This window comes from Schistocerca gregaria, unplaced genomic scaffold, assembly GCF_023897955.1.
Source record: "Schistocerca gregaria isolate iqSchGreg1 unplaced genomic scaffold, iqSchGreg1.2 ptg000244l, whole genome shotgun sequence".
Taxonomy (NCBI): Eukaryota; Metazoa; Arthropoda; class Insecta; order Orthoptera; family Acrididae; genus Schistocerca; species Schistocerca gregaria.
The window spans coordinates 9,747,002-9,768,165 of record NW_026061753.1 but is presented as its reverse complement, the minus strand read 5'-3'; positions in this window follow the sequence as shown (position 1 = coordinate 9,768,165).

Below are 21,164 nucleotides of genomic sequence, written 5' to 3'. Positions count from 1 at the left end.
CTTCATCTGTGTTCTAGTATAGTGCTTTTAGTGTCTCCGCATACTGTACCCAGCGACATATCTTTGGAGACGATAAATGTAACCGTTTCAGACGGAAGAGCGGACAATGTAACGGTCTGTCTTTAAGTCGATTCAATAACAATTGACGAAAACGGACGGATTACTCAGGTTTTTACTACATATGAACCCTTTTCACATTCTCCCGTGCAATTCGGCTGCTAGTCCTCCTTTCATGCAAAATCTTAAGGTCCTAGCTCATGACCAAAGCACCAAAGCCGGCTAAAAAGTCAATAATCGAAAACTAAAACATCAATTGTACTAATTCTTACTGGCTATTACATCAACTTAGAAACTTCTTCTGTGTTCTAGTATGGTGCTTTTAGTGTCTCCGCATACCGCACCCAGCGACATAGCTAAGCAGCCGATAAATGTACCCGTTTCAGAGGGAAGTGGTTCCAATAAGACGAGATGGCTTTAAGTCGATTCGATAACAAATGACGAAAACGGCCGGATTTCTCAGGTTTTTACTACATATGAACACTTTTCACATTCTCCCGTGCAACGTGGCTAATAGTCCTCCTTTCATGCAAAATCTTAAGGTTCTAGCTGATGTAGAAGGTATCAAAGACGGCTAAAAAGTGAATACTCGATAACGTAAACTTGAATTGCACTACTTCTTACGGGCTATTACATCAACTTAGAAGCTGCTGCTGTGTTGCACTATGGTGCTTTAAGTGTCTCCGCATACTGCACCCAGCGACATAGCTTTGCAGACGATAAATAAAACCGTTTCAGACAGAAGAGCGGGCAATATAACGATTGTCTTTAAGTCGATTCGATTATGCGGAGACACTAAAAGCAGCATATTAGAACACAGAAGAAGCTTGTAAGTTGTTGTAATTGACAGTAAGAAGTAGTACATCAACTTAGAAGCTTCTTCTGTGTTCTACTATGGTGCTTTTAGTGTCTCAGCATACCGCAGCACGCGACATAGCTTCGCAGACGAAAAATGTAACCGTTTCAGAGAGAAGAGCAGCCAATGTAACGTTCTGGCTTTAAGTCGATTCATAACAGAAGACGAAAACGTAGTGATTTCTCAGGTTTTTACTACATATGAACACTTTTCACATTCTCCCCAGCAACGCGGCTGCTAGTTCTCTATAAGGTCCTAGCTCATGTCCAATGCACCAAAGCCGGCTAAAAAGTCAATAATCGATAACTAAAACGTGAATTGTACTACTTCTTAATGGCTATTACATAAACTTAGAAGCTTTATCAGAGTTCTACTATGGTGCTTTTAGTGTCTCCGCATACGGCATCACGCGACATAGCTTTGCAGACGATAAATGTAACCGTTTCAGAGAGAAGAGCGGCAAACGTGACGATCTGGGTTTAAGTCCATTCGATAACAAATGACGAAAACGGACGGATTTCTCAGGTTTTTACTATATATATACACTTTTCACAATCTCCCGTGCCCACGGATTCTAGTCCTCCTTTCATGCAAAATCTTAAGGTCCTAGCTCATGTCTAAGGTATCAAAGCCGGCTAAAAAGTCAATAATCGATAACTAAAACTTGAATTGCACTGTTTCTTACTGGCTAATACATGAACTTAGAAACTTCTTCTGTGTTATACTATGGTGCTTTTAGTGTCTCCGCATACCGCAGCACGCGACATAGCTTTGCAGACGATAAATGTAACCGTTTCAGAGAGAAGAGCGGGCAATGTGACGAACTGGATTTAAATCGATTTGACAACAAATGACGATAACGGACGGATTTTTTAGGTTTTTACTACAAATGAGCACTTTTCACAGTCTCCCGTGCAACGCGGCTGCTAGTCCTGCTTTCATGCAAAATCTTAAGGTCCTAGATATGCCCAAGGAACGAAAGCCGAATAAAAAGTCAATAATCGATAACTAAAACTTGAATTGTACTACTTCTTACTGTCAATTACAACAACTTACAAGCTTCTTCTGTGTTCTAATATGCTGCTTTTAGTGTCTCCGCATACCGCAGCACGCGACACAGCGTTGCAGACGATAAATGTAATCGTTTCGGAGAGAAGAGCCACCAATGAGACGATCTGGCTTTAAGTCGATTCGATAACAAATGACGGAAACGGAGGGAATTCTCAGGTTTTTACTATATATGAACATTTTTCACATTCTCCCGTGCAAAGCGGCTGCTACACTTCCCTTCATGCAAAATCGTAAACTCCTAGCTCATGTCCCAGGCACCAATGCCGAGTGAAAAGTCCATAATCGATATTTAAAACGTGAATTGTACTACTTCTTACTGGCTATTACATCAACTAGGAACCTTCTTCTGTGTTCTACTATGGTGCTTTTAGTGTCTCCGCATACCGCAGCACGCGACATAGTTTTGCAGACGATAAATGTAATCGTTTCAGAAAGAAGAGCGGCCAATGTAACGTTCTGGCTTTATGTCGATTCGATAACAAATGAGGAAAACGCCGGATTTCCCAGGTTTTTAATAGATATGAACACTTTTCACATTCTCCCGTGCACGCGGCTTCTAGTCCTCCTTCCATGAAAAATGTTAAGGTCCTAGCTCATGTCTAAGGCACCAAAGCCGGCTAAAAAGTGAATAATCGATAACTGAAACTTGAATTGCAGTGTTTCTTACTAGCTAATACATGAACTTAGAAACTTCATATGTGTTCTACTATGGTGCTTTTAGTGTCTCCGCATACCGCAGCACGCGACATAGCTTTGCAGACGATAAATGTAACCGTTAAAGATAGAAGAGCGGCCAGTGTGACGATCTGGCCTTAAGTCGATTCGATAACAAATGACGAAAGTCCATTCATGCAAAATCTTAAGGTACTAGCTCATATCCAAGGCACCATAGAAGGGTAAAAGGTCAATATTCGATAAATAAAACTTGAATTATAGTGTTTCTTATTGGCTATTACATCAACTTAGAAGCTTCTTATGTGTTCTACTATGGTGCTTTTTGTGTCTCCGCATACCGCAGCACGCGAAATAGCTTTGCAGACGATAAAAGTAACCGTTTCAGAGAGAAGAGCGGTGAGGCTGACGATCTGGCTTTAAGTCGATCAGACAACAAATAACGATAACGGCCGCATTTTTCAGGTTTTTACTACATATAAACACTTTTCACATTCTCCCGTACAACGCGGCTGCTAGACTTCCCATCTAGCAAAATCGTAGGGTCCTAGCTCATGTCCAAGGCACCAAAGAAAGGTAAAAGGTAAATAATCAATAACTAAAACTTGAATTGTTCTGTTTCTTACTGGCTATTACGTCAACATAGAAGCTTTTTCTGTGTTCTACTATGGTGCTTATAGTGTCTCGCCCATACCGCAGCACGCGACATAGCTTTGCAGACAATAAATGTAACCGTTTTAGAGAGACGAGCGGCCAATGTAACGTCCAGGCTTTAAGTCGATTCGATAACAAATGACGAAAACGGACGGATTTCTCAGGTTGTTACCACATATGAACACTTTTCACGTTCTCCCGTGCAACGCGGCTGCTAGTCCTCCTTTCATGCAAAATCTTAAGTTCCAAGCTCATGTACAAGGCACCTAAGCCGGCTGAAAAGGGAACAATCGATAACGAGAACTTGAATTGCACTGTTTCTTACTGGCTAATACATCAACTTGGAAGATTCTTCTGTGTTCTGCTATGGTTCTTTTAGTGTCTCCGCATACCGGAGCACGCGACATAGCTTTGCAGAAGATAAATGTAACCGTTTCAGAGAGAAGGGCCGCCAATATGACGATCTGGCTTTAAGTAGATTAGATAACAAATGACGAAAACGGCGGATTTCCAAGGTTTTTAAGAGATATGAACACTTTTCACATTCTTCCGTGCACGCGGCTTCTAGTCCTCCTTTCATGATAAATCTTATGGTCCTAGCTGATGTCTACGGCACCAAAGCCGGCTAAAAATTCAATAATCGATACTTAAAACTTGAATTGTACTACATCTTACTGGCTATTACATAGCAGAATAAAAAGTCAAAAACCAATAACTAAAACTTGATTGTACTACTGCTTACTGGCTGTTACATCAACTTAGAAGGTTGTTCTGTGTTCTACTATGGTGCTTTTAGTGTCTCCGCATACCTTAGCACGCGACATAGCTATGCAGTCGATAAATGTAACCGTTTCAGAGACAAGAGCTGTCATTTTAACGATCTGGCTTTAAGTCGATTCGATAACAAATGACGAAAACGGACGGATTTCTCAGGTTTTCATTACATATGAATACTTTTCACATTCTCCGCGTGAAACGCGGCTGCCAGACCTCCTTTCATGCAAAATCCTAAGGTCCTAGCTCAAGTCCACGACACCAAAGCCGGTTAAAAAGACAATATTCGAAAACCAAAACTTGAATTGTACTACATCTTACTGGCTATTACATCAACTGAGAAGCTTTCCCTGTGTTCTACTATAGTGCCTATTAGTGTCTCCGCATACCGCACCCAGCGACATAGCTTTGCAGACGATAAATGTAACCGTTTAAGAGGGAAGAGCGGCCAATGTGACGATCTGGCTTTAAGTCGATTCGATAACAAATTACGAACACGTACGGATTTCTCAGGTTTTTACTACATATGAACACTTTTCACATTTTCACGTGCAACGCGGCTGCTTGTCCTGCTTTCATGCAAAATCTTAAGTCCTAGCTCATGTTCAAGGCACCTAAGCCGTCTGAAAAGTGAATAATCGATAACGAAAACTTGAATTGCACTGTTTCTTACTGGCTAATACATCAACTTGGAAGTTTCTTCTGTGTTCTACTATGGTGCTTTTAGTGTCTCCGCATACCTTAGCACGCGACATAGCTATGCAGTCGATAAATGTAACCGTTTCAGAGACAAGAGCTGCCCATGTAACGATCTGGCTTTAAGTCGAATTGATAACAAATGACGAAAAGGGACGAATATCTCAGGTGTTTACTACATAAGAACAATTTTCACATTCTCCCATGCAACGCAGCTGCTAGTCGTCCATTCTTGCAATATCGTAAGGTCCTAGCTCATGTCCAAGGTACCAAAGCCGGCTAAAAAGTCAATAATCGATAACTAAAACTTGAATTGTAATACTTCTTATTGGCTATTACATCAACTTAGAAGCTTCTTCTTTGTTCTACTATGGTGCTTTTAGTGTCTCCGATTACTGCAGCACGCGTCATAGCTTCGCTGACGATAAATGTAATCGTTTCAGAGAGAAGAGCGGCCAATGTGACGATGTGGCTTTAAGTCGATTCGATAACAAATGACGAAAACGGACGGATTTCTCAGGTTTTTACTACATATGAAACACTTTTCCTATTTTCCCGTGCAACGCGGCTAATAGTCCTCCTTTCATGCAAAATCTTAAGGTTCTAGCTGATGTACAAGACACCAAAGACGGCTAAAAAGTGAATAATCGATAACGTAAACTTGAATTGTACTACTTCTTACTGGCTATTATATCAATTTAGAAGCTACTTCTGTGTTCTACTATGGTGATTTTATTGTCTCCGCATACCGCAGCACGAGACATAGATAGAAGAGCGGCCAGTGTGACTATCTGGCTTTAAGTCGATTCGATAACAAATGACGAAAACGGACGGATTTCTCAGGTTGTTACTACATATGAACACTTTTCACGTTCTCCCGTGCAACGCGGCTGCTAGTCCTCCTTTCATGTAAAATCTTAAGTTCCAAGCTCATGTACAAGGCACCAAACAAGGGTAAAAAGTCAATAATCCATAACTAAAACTTGAATTGTACTACTTCTTACTGGCTATTACATCAATTTAGAAGCTTCTTCTGTGTTCTACTATGGTGCTTTTAGTGTCTCCGCATACTTTAGCACGCGACATAGCTACGCAGACGATAAATGTAACCGTTTCAGAGACAAGTGCTGCCAATGTAACGATCTGGCTTTAAGTCGATTTGGTAACAAATGACGAAAAAGGACGGATATCTCAGGTATTTACCACATAAGATCAATTTTCACATTCTCCCATGCAACGCAGCTGCTAGTCGTCCATTCTTGCAATATAGTAAGGTCCTAGCTCATGTCCAAGGTACCAAAGCGGGCTAAAAAGTCAATAATCGATAACTAAAACTTGGATCGTACTACTTCTTACTGGCTATTACTTCAACTTAGAAGCTTCTTCTGTGTTCTGCTATGGTGCCTTTAGTGTCTCCGCATACCGCATCACGCGACATAGCTTTCCAGACAATAAATGTAACCGTTTCAGAGAGAAGAGCGACCAATGTGACGATCTGGCTTTAAGTCGATTTGATAACAAATGACGAAAACAAACGGATTTCTAAGGTTTTTACTACAAATGAACACGTAACACATTCTCCCGTGCAACGCGGCTGCTACTGCTCCTTTCATCAAAATCGTAAGGTCCTAGCTCATGTACAAGGCAGCAAAGCCGGCTGAAAAGTGAATAATCGATAACGAAAACTTGATTTGTACTACTTCTTACTGGCTATTACATGAACTTAGAAGCATCTTCTGTGTTCTACTATGGTGCTTTTAGTGTCTCCGCATACCGCAGCACGCGACATAACTTTGCAGACGATAAATGTAACCGTTGCAGAGAGAAGAGCGGCCTATGTGACGAACTGGCTATAAGTCGATTTGATAACAAATGACGAAAAGGGACGGATTTCTCAGGTTTTTACTACATATGAACACTTTTCACATTCTCAAGTGCAACGCGGCTGCTAGACTTCCCTTCATGCAAAATATTAAGGTCCTAGATGATGTCCAAGGCATCAGAGAATGGTAAAAGGTCAATATTCGATAACTAAAACTTGAATTGAAGTGTTTCTTACTGGCTAATACATCAACTTAGAAGCTTCTTCTGTGTTCTACTATGGTGCTTTTAGTGTCTCCGCATACCGCAGCACGCGAAATAGCTTTGCAGACGATAAATGTAACCGCTTCAGAGAGCAGAGCGGCCAATGTAACGTCCTTGCTTTAAGTCGATTCAATAACAAATGACGAAAACAGACGGATTTCTCAGGATGTTACTACATATGAGCACTTTTCACATTGTCCCGAGCAACGCGACTGCTAATCCTCTTTTCATGCAAAATCGTAAGGTCCTAGCTCGTGTCCAAGGCACCAAGGAAGGCTTAAAATTCAATAATCGATAATTAAAACTTGAATTGTTCTACATCTTACTGGCTATTACATCAACTTAGAAGCTTATTCTGTTTTCAACTATGGTGCTCTTAGAGTCACCGCATACCTCACCCAGCGACATAGCTTTGCAGACGTTAAATGTAACTGTTTCAGAGAGAAGAGCGGCCAATGTGACGATCTGACTTTAAGTCCGTTTGATAACAAATGACGAAAACGGGCTGATTTCTTAAATTTTTACTGCATATGAACACTTTCAAATTTTCCCGTGCAACGCGGGTGCTAGTCCTCCTTTCATGCAAAATCTTAAGGTCCTAGCTCATGTCCAAGGTGCCAAAGCGGGCTAAAAAGGCAATACTCGATAACTAATACTTGAATTGTACTACTTCTTACTGGCTATTACATCAACTTAGAAGCGTCATCTGTGTTCTACTATGGTGCTTTTAGTGTCTCCGCATACCGCAGCACGCAACATAGTTTTGCAGACGATAAATTTAATCGTTTCAGAGGGAAGAGCGCATAATGTGACGCTCTGGCTTTAAGTTGACTCGATAACAAATTACGAAAACGGCCGGATTTCACAGATTTTTACTACATATGAACCCTTCTCACATTCTCCCGTGCAACGCGGCTGCTAGTCCTCCTTTCATGCAAAATCGTAAGGTCCTAGCTCATGTACAAGGCACCAAAGCCGGCTGAAAAGTGAATAATCGATAACGAAAACTTGAATTGTACTACATCTTACTGGCTATTACATCAACTTAGAAGCATCTTCTGTGTTCTACTATGGTCCTTTTTGTGTCTCCGCGTACCGCAGCATACGACATAGCTTTGCAGACGATAAATGTGACCGTTTCAGACAGAGAATAGCGGGCAATGTGACGATCTGGCTTTAAGTCGATTCGTTAACAAATGACGAAAATGGACGGATTTCTCAGGTTTTGACCATATATATGAACACCTTTTACATACTTCCGTGCAGAGCGGCTGCTAGACTTCTCTTCATGCAAAATCTTAAGGTCCTAGCTAATGTCCAAGGCATTAAAGAAGGGTAAAATGTCTATAATCGATAATTGAAACTTGAATTGTACTATTTCTTACTTGCTACTACATCAATTTAGGATCTTCTTCTGTGTGCTAGTAAGGTGCTTTTAGTGTCTCGCGCATAACGCAGCACGCGACATAGCATTGCAGACTATAAATGTAACCGTTTCAGAGAGAAGAGGGGCCAATGTGACGATCTGGCTTTAAGTCGATTCGATAACAAATTACGAAAATGGACGGATTTCTCAGGTTTTTATTACATATGAACACTTTTCAAATTTGTCCGTGCAACGCGGCTCCTAGTCCTTCATCATGCAAAAACTTAAGGTCCTGGCTCAAGTCCAAGGCGCCAAAGTCGTCTAAGAAGTCAATAATCGATAACTAAAACGTGAATTGTATTACTTCTCACTGGCTATTACATCAACTTAGAAGCTACTTCTGTGTTCTACTATGGTGCTTTTAGTGTCTCCGCATACCGCACCCAGCGACATAGCTTTGCAGACGATAAATGTAACCGTTTCAGATAGAAGAGCGGCCAATGTGACGATCTGACTTTAAGTCCGTTTGATAACAAATGACGAAAACGGGCTGATTTCTTAAATTTTTACTGCATATGAACACTTTCAAATTTTCCCGTGCAACGCGGGTGCTAGTCCTCCTTTCATGCAAAATCTTAAGGTCCTAGCTCATGTCCAAGGTGCCAAAGCGGGCTAAAAAGGCAATACTCGATAACTAATACTTGAATTGTACTACTTCTTACTGGCTATTACATCAACTTAGAAGCGTCATCTGTGTTCTACTGTGATGCTTTTAGTGTCTCCGCATACCGCAGCACGCAACATAGTTTTGCAGACGATAAATTTAATCGTTTCAGAGGGAAGAGCACATAATGTGACGATCTGGCTTTAAGTTGCTTCGATAACAAATGACGAAAATGGTCGGATTTCACAGGTTTTTACTACCTACGAACACTTCTCACATTCTCCCGTGCAACGCGGCTGCTAGTCCTCCTTTCATGCAAAAGCATCTTCTGTGTACTACTATGGTCCTTTTTGTGTCTCCGCGTAGAGCAGCATGCGACATAGCTTTGCAGACGATAAATGTGACCGTTTCAGACAGAGAATAGCGGGCAATGTGAAGATCTGGCTTTAAGTCGATTCGTTAACAAATAACGAAAATGGACGGATTTCTCAGGTGTTGAACATATATATGAACACTTTTTACATAATCGATAACTAAAACGTGAATTGTATTACATCTCACTGGCTATTACATGAACTTAGAAGCTACTTCTGTGTTCTACTATGGTGCTTTTAGTGTCTCCACATACTGGAGCAAGCGACATAGCTTTGATGACAGAAAATGAAACCGTTTCAGAGAGAAGAGCGGCCAATGTAACAATCTGGCTTTAAGTCGATTTGATAACAAATGAAGAAAACAGACGGATATCTCAGGTTTTTACTACGTAAGAACACTTTTCACATCCTCCCATGCAACGCGGCTGCTAGTCCTCCTTTCATGCAAGATCTTAAGGTCCTATCTCATGTACAAGTTACCAAAGCTGGCTAAGAAGTGAATAATCGATAACAAAAACTTGAATTGTACTACTTCTTACTTGCTACTACATCAACATAGAAGCTTCCTCTACGTCCTAGTATAGTGCTTTTAGTGTCTCCGCATACCGCAGCACGCGACAGTGCTTTGGAGACGATAAACGTAACCGTTTCAGAGAGAAGAGCGGTCAATGTAACGATCTGGCTTTAAGACGAATCGATAACAAATGACGAAAACGGACGGATTTCTCAGGTTTTTACTTCATATGAACACTTTTCATATTCTCCCGTGCACGCGGCTGCTAGTCCTCCTTTCATGCAAAATATTAAGGTTCTAGCTCATGTCCATATCACCAAAGCGTCTAAAAAGTCAATAATCGATAACTAAAACCTGAATTGTACTACATCTTACTGGCTTCTACATCAACTTAGAAACTTCATGTGTGTTCTACTATGGTGCTTTTAGTGTCTCCGCATACTTCAGCACGCGACATAGCATTGCAGACGATAAATGTAACCCTTTCAGAGAGAAGAGCGGCCAATATAAAGATCAGTTTTTAAGTCGATTCGATAACAAATGACTTAAACGGACGGATTTCTCAGATTTTTACTACATATGAACACTTTTCACATTCTACCTTGCAACTCGGCTGCTAGTCCTCCTTTCATGCAAAATCGTAAGTTCCTAGCTCATGTAAAAGGCAGCAAAGCTGGGTCAAAAGCCAATAATCGATAACTAAAACTTGAATTGTAGTACTTCTTACTGGCTATAACATCAACTTAGAAGCTTTTTCTGTCTTCTACTATGGTGCTATTAGTGTCTCCGCATACCGCAGCACGCGACATAGCTATGCAGACGATAAGTGTAACCGTTTCATAGAGAAGAGCGGCCAGTGTGAATATCTGGCTTTCAGTCGATTCGATAACAAATGACGAAAACGGGCGGAATTCTCAGGTTTTTACTAATATATGAACACTTTTCTCATTCTCCCATGCACGCGGTTGCTAGTCCTCCTTCCATGCAAAATCTTAAGGTTCTAGCTCATGTCCAAGGCACCAAAGGCGACTGAAACGTCAATACTCGATAACTAAAACTTGAATTGTACTACATCTTACTGGCTTCTACATCAACTTAGAAAGTTCATGTGTGTTCTACTATGGTGCTTTTAGTGTCTCCGCATATCTCAGCACGCGACATAGCATTGCAGACGATAAATGTAACCATTTTAGAGACATTACCGGCCAGTGTAACGATCAGGCTTTAAGTGGATTCGATAACAAATGGCGAAAACGGACGGATTTCTCAGGTTTTTACTATATATGAACACTTTTCACATTCTCTCGTGCAATGCGGCTGCTAGACTTCCCTTCATGCAAAATCTTAAGGTCGTAGCCCATGTCCAAGGCACCAAAACCGGCTAAAAATCAATAATCGATAACCAAAACTTGAGTTGTACTGCTCCTTAGTGGCTGTTACATCAAATTAGAAGCTTCATCTGTGCTCTACCATGGTGCTTTTAGTGTCTCCGCACACCGCAGTACGCGACATAGCTTTTCAGAGAAAAGAGGGGCCAATGTGACGATCTGGCTTTAAGTCGATTTGATAACAAATGACGAAAACGGACGGATTTCTCAGGTTTTTACTACATATGAAACACTTTTCCTATTTTCCCGTGCAACGCGGCTAATAGTCCTCCTTTCATGCAAAATCTTAAGGTTCTAGCTGATGTACAAGACACCAAAGACGGCTAAAAAGTGAATAATCGATAACGTAAACTTGAATTGTACTACTTCTTACGGGCTATTATATCAACTTAGAAGCTACTTCTGTGTTCTACTATGGTGATTTTAGTGTCTCCGCATACCGCAGCACGAGACATAGATAGAAGAGCGGCCAGTGTGACTATCTGGATTTAAGTCGATTCCATAACAAATGACGAAAACGGACGGATTTCTCAGGTTTTTACTACATATGAACCCTTTTCACATTCTCCCGTGCAACGCGGCTGCTAGACTTCCCTTCATGCAATATCTTAAGGTACTAGCTCATGTCCAAGGCACCAAAGAAGGGTAAAAGGTCAATAATCGATAACCAAAACTTGAATTGTAGTGTTTCTTACTGGCTATTACATAAACTTAGAAACTTCTTCTGTGTTCTACTATGGTGCTTTTTGTGTCTCCGCATACCGCAGCACGCGACATAGCTTTGCAGACGATAAATGTAACCGTTTCAGAGAGAAGAGCGGCCAGTCTGACGATCTGGCTTTAAGTCGATCAGATAACAAATAACGAAAACGGCCGCATTTTTCAGGTTTTTACTACATATAAACACTTTTTACATTCTCCCGTACAACGCGGCTGCTAGACTTCCCATCTAGCAAAATCGTAGTGTCCTAGCTCATGTCCAAAGCACCAAAGGAAAGTGAAAGGTAAATAATCAATAACTAAAACTTGAATTGTCCCGTTTCTTACTGGCTATTATGTCAACATAGAAGCTTTTTCTGTGTTCTACTCTTGTGCTTTAAGTGTCTCGCCCATACCGCAGCACGCGACATAGCTTTGCAGACGACAAATGTAACCGTTTTAGAGAGACGAGCGGCCAATGTAACGTCCAGGCTTTAAGTCGATTCGAAAACAAATGACGAAAACGGACGGATTTCTCAGGTTGTTACTACATATGAACACTTTTCACGTTCTCCCGTGCAACGCGGCTGCTAGTCCTCCTTTCATGTAAAATCTTAAGTTCCAAGCTCATGTACAAGGCACCAAACAAGGGTAAAAAGTCAATAATCCATAACTAAAACTTGAATTGTACTACTTCTTACTGGCTATTACATCAATTTAGAAGCTTCTTCTGTGTTCTACTATGGTGCTTTTAGTGTCTCCGCATACTTTAGCACGCGACATAGCTACGCAGACGATAAATGTAACCGTTTCAGAGACAAGTGCTGCCAATGTAACGATCTGGCTTTAAGTCGATTTGGTAACAAATGACGAAAAAGGACGGATATCTCAGGTATTTACCACATAAGATCAATTTTCACATTCTCCCATGCAACGCATCTGCTAGTCGTCCATTCTTGCAATATCGTAAGGTCCTAGCTCATGTCCAAGGTACCAAAGCGGGCTAAAAAGTCAATAATCGATAACTAAAACTTGGATCGTACTACTTCTTACTGGCTATTACTTCAACTTAGAAGCTTCTTCTGTGTTCTGCTATGGTGCCTTTAGTGTCTCCGCATACCGCATCACGCGACATAGCTTTCCAGACAATAAATGTAACCGTTTCAGAGAGAAGAGCGACCAATGTGACGATCTGGCTTTAAGTCGATTTGATAACAAATGACGAAAACAAACGGATTTCTAAGGTTTTTACTACAAATGAACACGTAACACATTCTCCCGTGCAACGCGGCTTCTAGTGCTCCTTTCATCAAAATCGTAAGGTCCTAGCTCATGTACAAGGCAGAAAAGCCGGCTGAAAAGTGAATAATCGATAACGAAAACTTGATTTGTACTACTTCTTACTGGCTATTACATCAACTTAGAAGCGTCATCTGTGTTCTACTATGGTGCTTTTAGTGTCTCCGCATACCGCAGCACGCAACATAGTTTTGCAGACGATAAATTTAATCGTTTCAGAGGGAAGAGCGCATAATGTGACGATCTGGCTTTAAGTTGACTCGATAACAAATGACGAAAACGGCCGGATATCACAGGTTTTTACTACATATGAACACTTCTCACATTCTCCCGTGCAACGCGGCTGCTTGTCCTCCTTTCATGCAAAATCTTAAGGTCCTAGCTAATGTCCAAGGCATTAAAGAAGGGTAAAATGTCTATAATCGATAATTGAAACTTGATTTGTACTATTTCTTACTTGCTACTACATCAATTTAGGATCTTCTTCTGTGTGCTAGTAAGGTGCTTTTAGTGTCTCGCGCATAACGCAGCACGCGACATAGCATTGCAGACTATAAATGTAACCGTTTCAGAGAGAAGAGGGGCCAATGTGACGATCTGGCTTTAAGTCGATTCGATAACAAATTACGAAAATGGACGGATATCTCAGGTTTCTATTACATATGAACACTTTTCAAATTTGTCCGTGCAACGCGGCTCCTAGTCCTTCATCATGCAAAAACTTAAGGTCCTGGCTCAAGTCCAAGGCGCCAAAGTCGTCTAAGAAGTCAATAATCGATAACTAAAACGTGAATTGTATTACTTCTCTACTGGCTATTACATCAACTTAGAAGCATCTTCTGTGTTCTACTATGGTCCTTTTTGTGTCTCCGCGTACCGCAGCATACGACATAGCTTTGCAGACGATAAATGTGACCGTTTCAGACAGAGAATAGCGGGCAATGTGACGATCTGGCTTTAAGTCGATTCGTTAACAAATGACGAAAATGGACGGATTTCTCAGGTTTTGACCATATATATGAACACCTTTTACATACTTCCGTGCAGAGCGGCTGCTAGACTTCTCTTCATGCAAAATCTTAAGGTCCTAGCTAATGTCCAAGGCATTAAAGAAGGGTAAAATGTCTATAATCGATAATTGAAACTTGAATTGTACTATTTCTTACTTGCTACTACATCAATTTAGGATCTTCTTCTGTGTGCTAGTAAGGTGCTTTTAGTGTCTCGCGCATAACGCAGCACGCGACATAGCATTGCAGACTATAAATGTAACCGTTTCAGAGAGAAGAGGGGCCAATGTGACGATTCGGCTTTAAGTCGATTCGATAACAAATTACGAAAATGGACGGATTTCTCAGGTTTTTATTACATATGAACACTTTTCAAATTTGTCCGTGCAACGCGGCTCCTAGTCCTTCATCATGCAAAAACTTAAGGTCCTGGCTCAAGTCCAAGGCGCCAAAGTCGTCTAAGAAGTCAATAATCGATAACTAAAACGTGAATTGTATTACTTCTCACTGGCTATTACATCAACTTAGAAGCTACTTCTGTGTTCTACTATGGTGCTTTTAGTGTCTCCGCATACCGCACCCAGCGACATAGCTTTGCAGACGATAAATGTAACCGTTTCAGATAGAAGAGCGGCCAATGTGACGATCTGACTTTAAGTCCGTTTGATAACAAATGACGAAAACGGGCTGATTTCTTAAATTTTTACTGCATATGAACGCTTTCAAATTTTCCCGTGCAACGCGGGTGCTAGTCCTCCTTTCATGCAAAATCTTAAGGTCCTAGCTCATGTCCAAGGTGCCAAAGCGGGCTAAAAAGGCAATACTCGATAACTAATACTTGAATTGTACTACTTCTTACTGGCTATTACATCAACTTAGAAGCGTCATCTGTGTTCTACTGTGATGCTTTTAGTGTCTCCGCATACCGCAGCACGCAACATACCTTTGCAGACGATAAATTTAATCGTTTCAGAGGGAAGAGCGCATAATGTGACGATCTGGCTTTAAGTTGCTTCGATAACAAATGACGAAAACGGTCGGATTTCACAGGTTTTTACTACCTACGAACACTTCTCACATTCTCCCGTGCAACGCGGCTGCTAGTCCTCCTTTCATGCAAAAGCATCTTCTGTGTTCTACTATGGTCCTTTTTGTGTCTCCGCGTACCGCAGCATGTGACATAGCTTTGCAGACGATAAATGTGACCGTTTCAGACAGAGAATAGCGGGCAATGTGAAGATCTGGCTTTAAGTCGATTCGTTAACAAATAACGAAAATGGACGGATTTCTCAGGTGTTGACCATATATATGAACAATTTTTACATAATCGATAACTAAAACGTGAATTGTATTACTTCTCACTGGCTATTACATGAACTTAGAAGCTACTTCTGTGTTCTACTATGGTGCTTTTAGTGTCTCCACATACTGGAGCAAGCGACATAGCTTTGATGACAGAAAATGAAACCGTTTCAGAGAGAAGAGCGGCCAATGTAACAATCTGGCTTTAAGTCGATTTGATAACAAATGAAGAAAACAGACGGATATCTCAGGTTTTTACTACGTAAGAACACTTTTCACATCCTCCCATGCAACGCGGCTGCTAGTCCTCCTTTCATGCAAGATCTTAAGGTCCTATCTCATGTACAAGTTACCAAAGCTGGCTAAGAAGTGAATAATCGATAACAAAAACTTGAATTGTACTACTTCTTACTTGCTACTACATCAACATAGAAGCTTCCTCTACGTCCTAGTATAGTGCTTTTAGTGTCTCCGCATACCGCAGCACGCGACAGTGCTTTGGAGACGATAAACGTAACCGTTTCAGAGAGAAGAGCGGTCAATGTAACGATCTGGCTTTAAGACGAATCGATAACAAATGACGAAAACGGACGGATTTCTCAGGTTTTTACTTCATATGAACACTTTTCATATTCTCCCGTGCACGCGGCTGCTAGTCCTCCTTTCATGCAAAATATTAAGGTTCTAGCTCATGTCCATATCACCAAAGCGTCTAAAAAGTCAATAATCGATAACTAAAACCTGAATTGTACTACATCTTACTGGCTTCTACATCAACTTAGAAACTTCATGTGTGTTCTACTATGGTGCTTTTAGTGTCTCCGCATACTTCAGCACGCGACATAGCATTGCAGACGATAAATGTAACCCTTTCAGAGAGAAGAGCGGCCAATATAAAGATCAGTTTTTAAGTCGATTCGATAACAAATGACTTAAACGGACGGATTTCTCAGATTTTTACTACATATGAACACTTTTCACATTCTACCTTGCAACTCGGCTGCTAGTCCTCCTTTCATGCAAAATCGTAAGTTCCTAGCTCATGTAAAAGGCAGCAAAGCTGGGTCAAAAGCCAATAATCGATAACTAAAACTTGAATTGTAGTACTTCTTACTGGCTATAACATCAACTTAGAAGCTTTTTCTGTCTTCTACTATGGTGCTATTAGTGTCTCCGCATACCGCAGCACGCGACATAGCTATGCAGACGATAAGTGTAACCGTTTCATAGAGAAGAGCGGCCAGTGTGAATATCTGGCTTTCAGTCGATTCGATAACAAATGACGAAAACGGGCGGAATTCTCAGGTTTTTACTAATATATGAACACTTTTCTCATTCTCCCATGCACGCGGTTGCTAGTCCTCCTTCCATGCAAAATCTTAAGGTTCTAGCTCATGTCCAAGGCACCAAAGGCGACTGAAACGTCAATACTCGATAACTAAAACTTGAATTGTACTACATCTTACTGGCTTCTACATCAACTTAGAAAGTTCATGTGTGTTCTACTATGGTGCTTTTAGTGTCTCCGCATATCTCAGCACGCGACATAGCATTGCAGACGATAAATGTAACCATTTTAGAGACATTACCGGCCAGTGTAACGATCAGGCTTTAAGTGGATTCGATAACAAATGGCGAAAACGGACGGATTTCTCAGGTTTTTACTATATATGAACACTTTTCACATTCTCTCGTGCAATGCGGCTGCTAGACTTCCCTTCATGCAAAATCTTAAGGTCGTAGCCCATGTCCAAGGCACCAAAACCGGCTAAAAATCAATAATCGATAACCAAAACTTGAGTTGTACTGCTCCTTAGTGGCTGTTACATCAAATTAGAAGCTTCATCTGTGCTCTACCATGGTGCTTTTAGTGTCTCCGCACACCGCAGTACGCGACATAGCTTTTCAGAGAAAAGAGGGGCCAATGTGACGATCTGGCTTTAAGTCGATTTGATAACAAATGACGAAAACGGACGGATTTCTCAGGTTTTTACTACATATGAAACACTTTTCCTATTTTCCCGTGCAACGCGGCTAATAGTCCTCCTTTCATGCAAAATCTTAAGGTTCTAGCTGATGTACAAGACACCAAAGACGGCTAAAAAGTGAATAATCGATAACGTAAACTTGAATTGTACTACTTCTTACGGGCTATTATATCAACTTAGAAGCTACTTCTGTGTTCTACTATGGTGATTTTAGTGTCTCCGCATACCGCAGCACGAGACATAGATAGAAGAGCGGCCAGTGTGACTATCTGGATTTAAGTCGATTCCATAACAAATGACGAAAACGGACGGATTTCTCAGGTTTTTACTACATATGAACCCTTTTCACATTCTCCCGTGCAACGCGGCTGCTAGACTTCCCTTCATGCAATATCTTAAGGTACTAGCTCATGTCCAAGGCACCAAAGAAGGGTAAAAGGTCAATAATCGATAACCAAAACTTGAATTGTAGTGTTTCTTACTGGCTATTACATAAACTTAGAAACTTCTTCTGTGTTCTACTATGGTGCTTTTTGTGTCTCCGCATACCGCAGCACGCGACATAGCTTTGCAGACGATAAATGTAACCGTTTCAGAGAGAAGAGCGGCCAGTCTGACGATCTGGCTTTAAGTCGATCAGATAACAAATAACGAAAACGGCCGCATTTTTCAGGTTTTTACTACATATAAACACTTTTTACATTCTCCCGTACAACGCGGCTGCTAGACTTCCCATCTAGCAAAATCGTAGTGTCCTAGCTCATGTCCAAAGCACCAAAGGAAAGTGAAAGGTAAATAATCAATAACTAAAACTTGAATTGTCCCGTTTCTTACTGGCTATTATGTCAACATAGAAGCTTTTTCTGTGTTCTACTCTTGTGCTTTAAGTGTCTCGCCCATACCGCAGCACGCGACATAGCTTTGCAGACGACAAATGTAACCGTTTTAGAGAGACGAGCGGCCAATGTAACGTCCAGGCTTTAAGTCGATTCGAAAACAAATGACGAAAACGGACGGATTTCTCAGGTTGTTACTACATATGAACACTTTTCACGTTCTCCCGTGCAACGCGGCTGCTAGTCCTCCTTTCATGTAAAATCTTAAGTTCCAAGCTCATGTACAAGGCACCAAACAAGGGTAAAAAGTCAATAATCCATAACTAAAACTTGAATTGTACTACTTCTTACTGGCTATTACATCAATTTAGAAGCTTCTTCTGTGTTCTACTATGGTGCTTTTAGTGTCTCCGCATACTTTAGCACGCGACATAGCTACGCAGACGATAAATGTAACCGTTTCAGAGACAAGTGCTGCCAATGTAACGATCTGGCTTTAAGTCGATTTGGTAACAAATGACGAAAAAGGACGGATATCTCAGGTATTTACCACATAAGATCAATTTTCACATTCTCCCATGCAACGCATCTGCTAGTCGTCCATTCTTGCAATATCGTAAGGTCCTAGCTCATGTCCAAGGTACCAAAGCGGGCTAAAAAGTCAATAATCGATAACTAAAACTTGGATCGTACTACTTCTTACTGGCTATTACTTCAACTTAGAAGCTTCTTCTGTGTTCTGCTATGGTGCCTTTAGTGTCTCCGCATACCGCATCACGCGACATAGCTTTCCAGACAATAAATGTAACCGTTTCAGAGAGAAGAGCGACCAATGTGACGATCTGGCTTTAAGTCGATTTGATAACAAATGACGAAAACAAACGGATTTCTAAGGTTTTTACTACAAATGAACACGTAACACATTCTCCCGTGCAACGCGGCTTCTAGTGCTCCTTTCATCAAAATCGTAAGGTCCTAGCTCATGTACAAGGCAGAAAAGCCGGCTGAAAAGTGAATAATCGATAACGAAAACTTGATTTGTACTACTTCTTACTGGCTATTACATCAACTTAGAAGCGTCATCTGTGTTCTACTATGGTGCTTTTAGTGTCTCCGCATACCGCAGCACGCAACATAGTTTTGCAGACGATAAATTTAATCGTTTCAGAGGGAAGAGCGCATAATGTGACGATCTGGCTTTAAGTTGACTCGATAACAAATGACGAAAACGGCCGGATATCACAGGTTTTTACTACATATGAACACTTCTCACATTCTCCCGTGCAACGCGGCTGCTTGTCCTCCTTTCATGCAAAATCTTAAGGTCCTAGCTAATGTCCAAGGCATTAAAGAAGGGTAAAATGTCTATAATCGATAATTGAAACTTGATTTGTACTATTTCTTACTTGCTACTACATCAATTTAGGATCTTCTTCTGTGTGCTAGTAAGGTGCTTTTAGTGTCTCGCGCATAACGCAGCACGCGACATAGCATTGCAGACTATAAATGTAACCGTTTCAGAGAGAAGAGGGGCCAATGTGACGATCTGGCTTTAAGTCGATTCGATAACAAATTACGAAAATGGACGGATATCTCAGGTTTCTATTACATATGAACACTTTTCAAATTTGTCCGTGCAACGCGGCTCCTAGTCCTTCATCATGCAAAAACTTAAGGTCCTGGCTCAAGTCCAAGGCGCCAAAGTCGTCTAAGAAGTCAATAATCGATAACTAAAACGTGAATTGTATTACTTCTCTACTGGCTATTACATCAACTTAGAAGCATCTTCTGTGTTCTACTATGGTCCTTTTTGTGTCTCCGCGTACCGCAGCATACGACATAGCTTTGCAGACGATAAATGTGACCGTTTCAGACAGAGAATAGCGGGCAATGTGACGATCTGGCTTTAAGTCGATTCGTTAACAAATGACGAAAATGGACGGATTTCTCAGGTTTTGACCATATATATGAACACCTTTTACATACTTCCGTGCAGAGCGGCTGCTAGACTTCTCTTCATGCAAAATCTTAAGGTCCTAGCTAATGTCCAAGGCATTAAAGAAGGGTAAAATGTCTATAATCGATAATTGAAACTTGAATTGTACTATTTCTTACTTGCTACTACATCAATTTAGGATCTTCTTCTGTGTGCTAGTAAGGTGCTTTTAGTGTCTCGCGCATAACGCAGCACGCGACATAGCATTGCAGACTATAAATGTAACCGTTTCAGAGAGAAGAGGGGCCAATGTGACGATTCGGCTTTAAGTCGATTCGATAACAAATTACGAAAATGGACGGATTTCTCAGGTTTTTATTACATATGAACACTTTTCAAATTTGTCCGTGCAACGCGGCTCCTAGTCCTTCATCATGCAAAAACTTAAGGTCCTGGCTCAAGTCCAAGGCGCCAAAGTCGTCTAAGAAGTCAATAATCGATAACTAAAACGTGAATTGTATTACTTCTCACTGGCTATTACATCAACTTAGAAGCTACTTCTGTGTTCTACTATGGTGCTTTTAGTGTCTCCGCATACCGCACCCAGCGACATAGCTTTGCAGACGATAAATGTAACCGTTTCAGATAGAAGAGCGGCCAATGTGACGATCTGACTTTAAGTCCGTTTGATAACAAATGACGAAAACGGGCTGATTTCTTAAATTTTTACTGCATATGAACGCTTTCAAATTTTCCCGTGCAACGCGGGTGCTAGTCCTCCTTTCATGCAAAATCTTAAGGTCCTAGCTCATGTCCAAGGTGCCAAAGCGGGCTAAAAAGGCAATACTCGATAACTAATACTTGAATTGTACTACTTCTTACTGGCTATTACATCAACTTAGAAGCGTCATCTGTGTTCTACT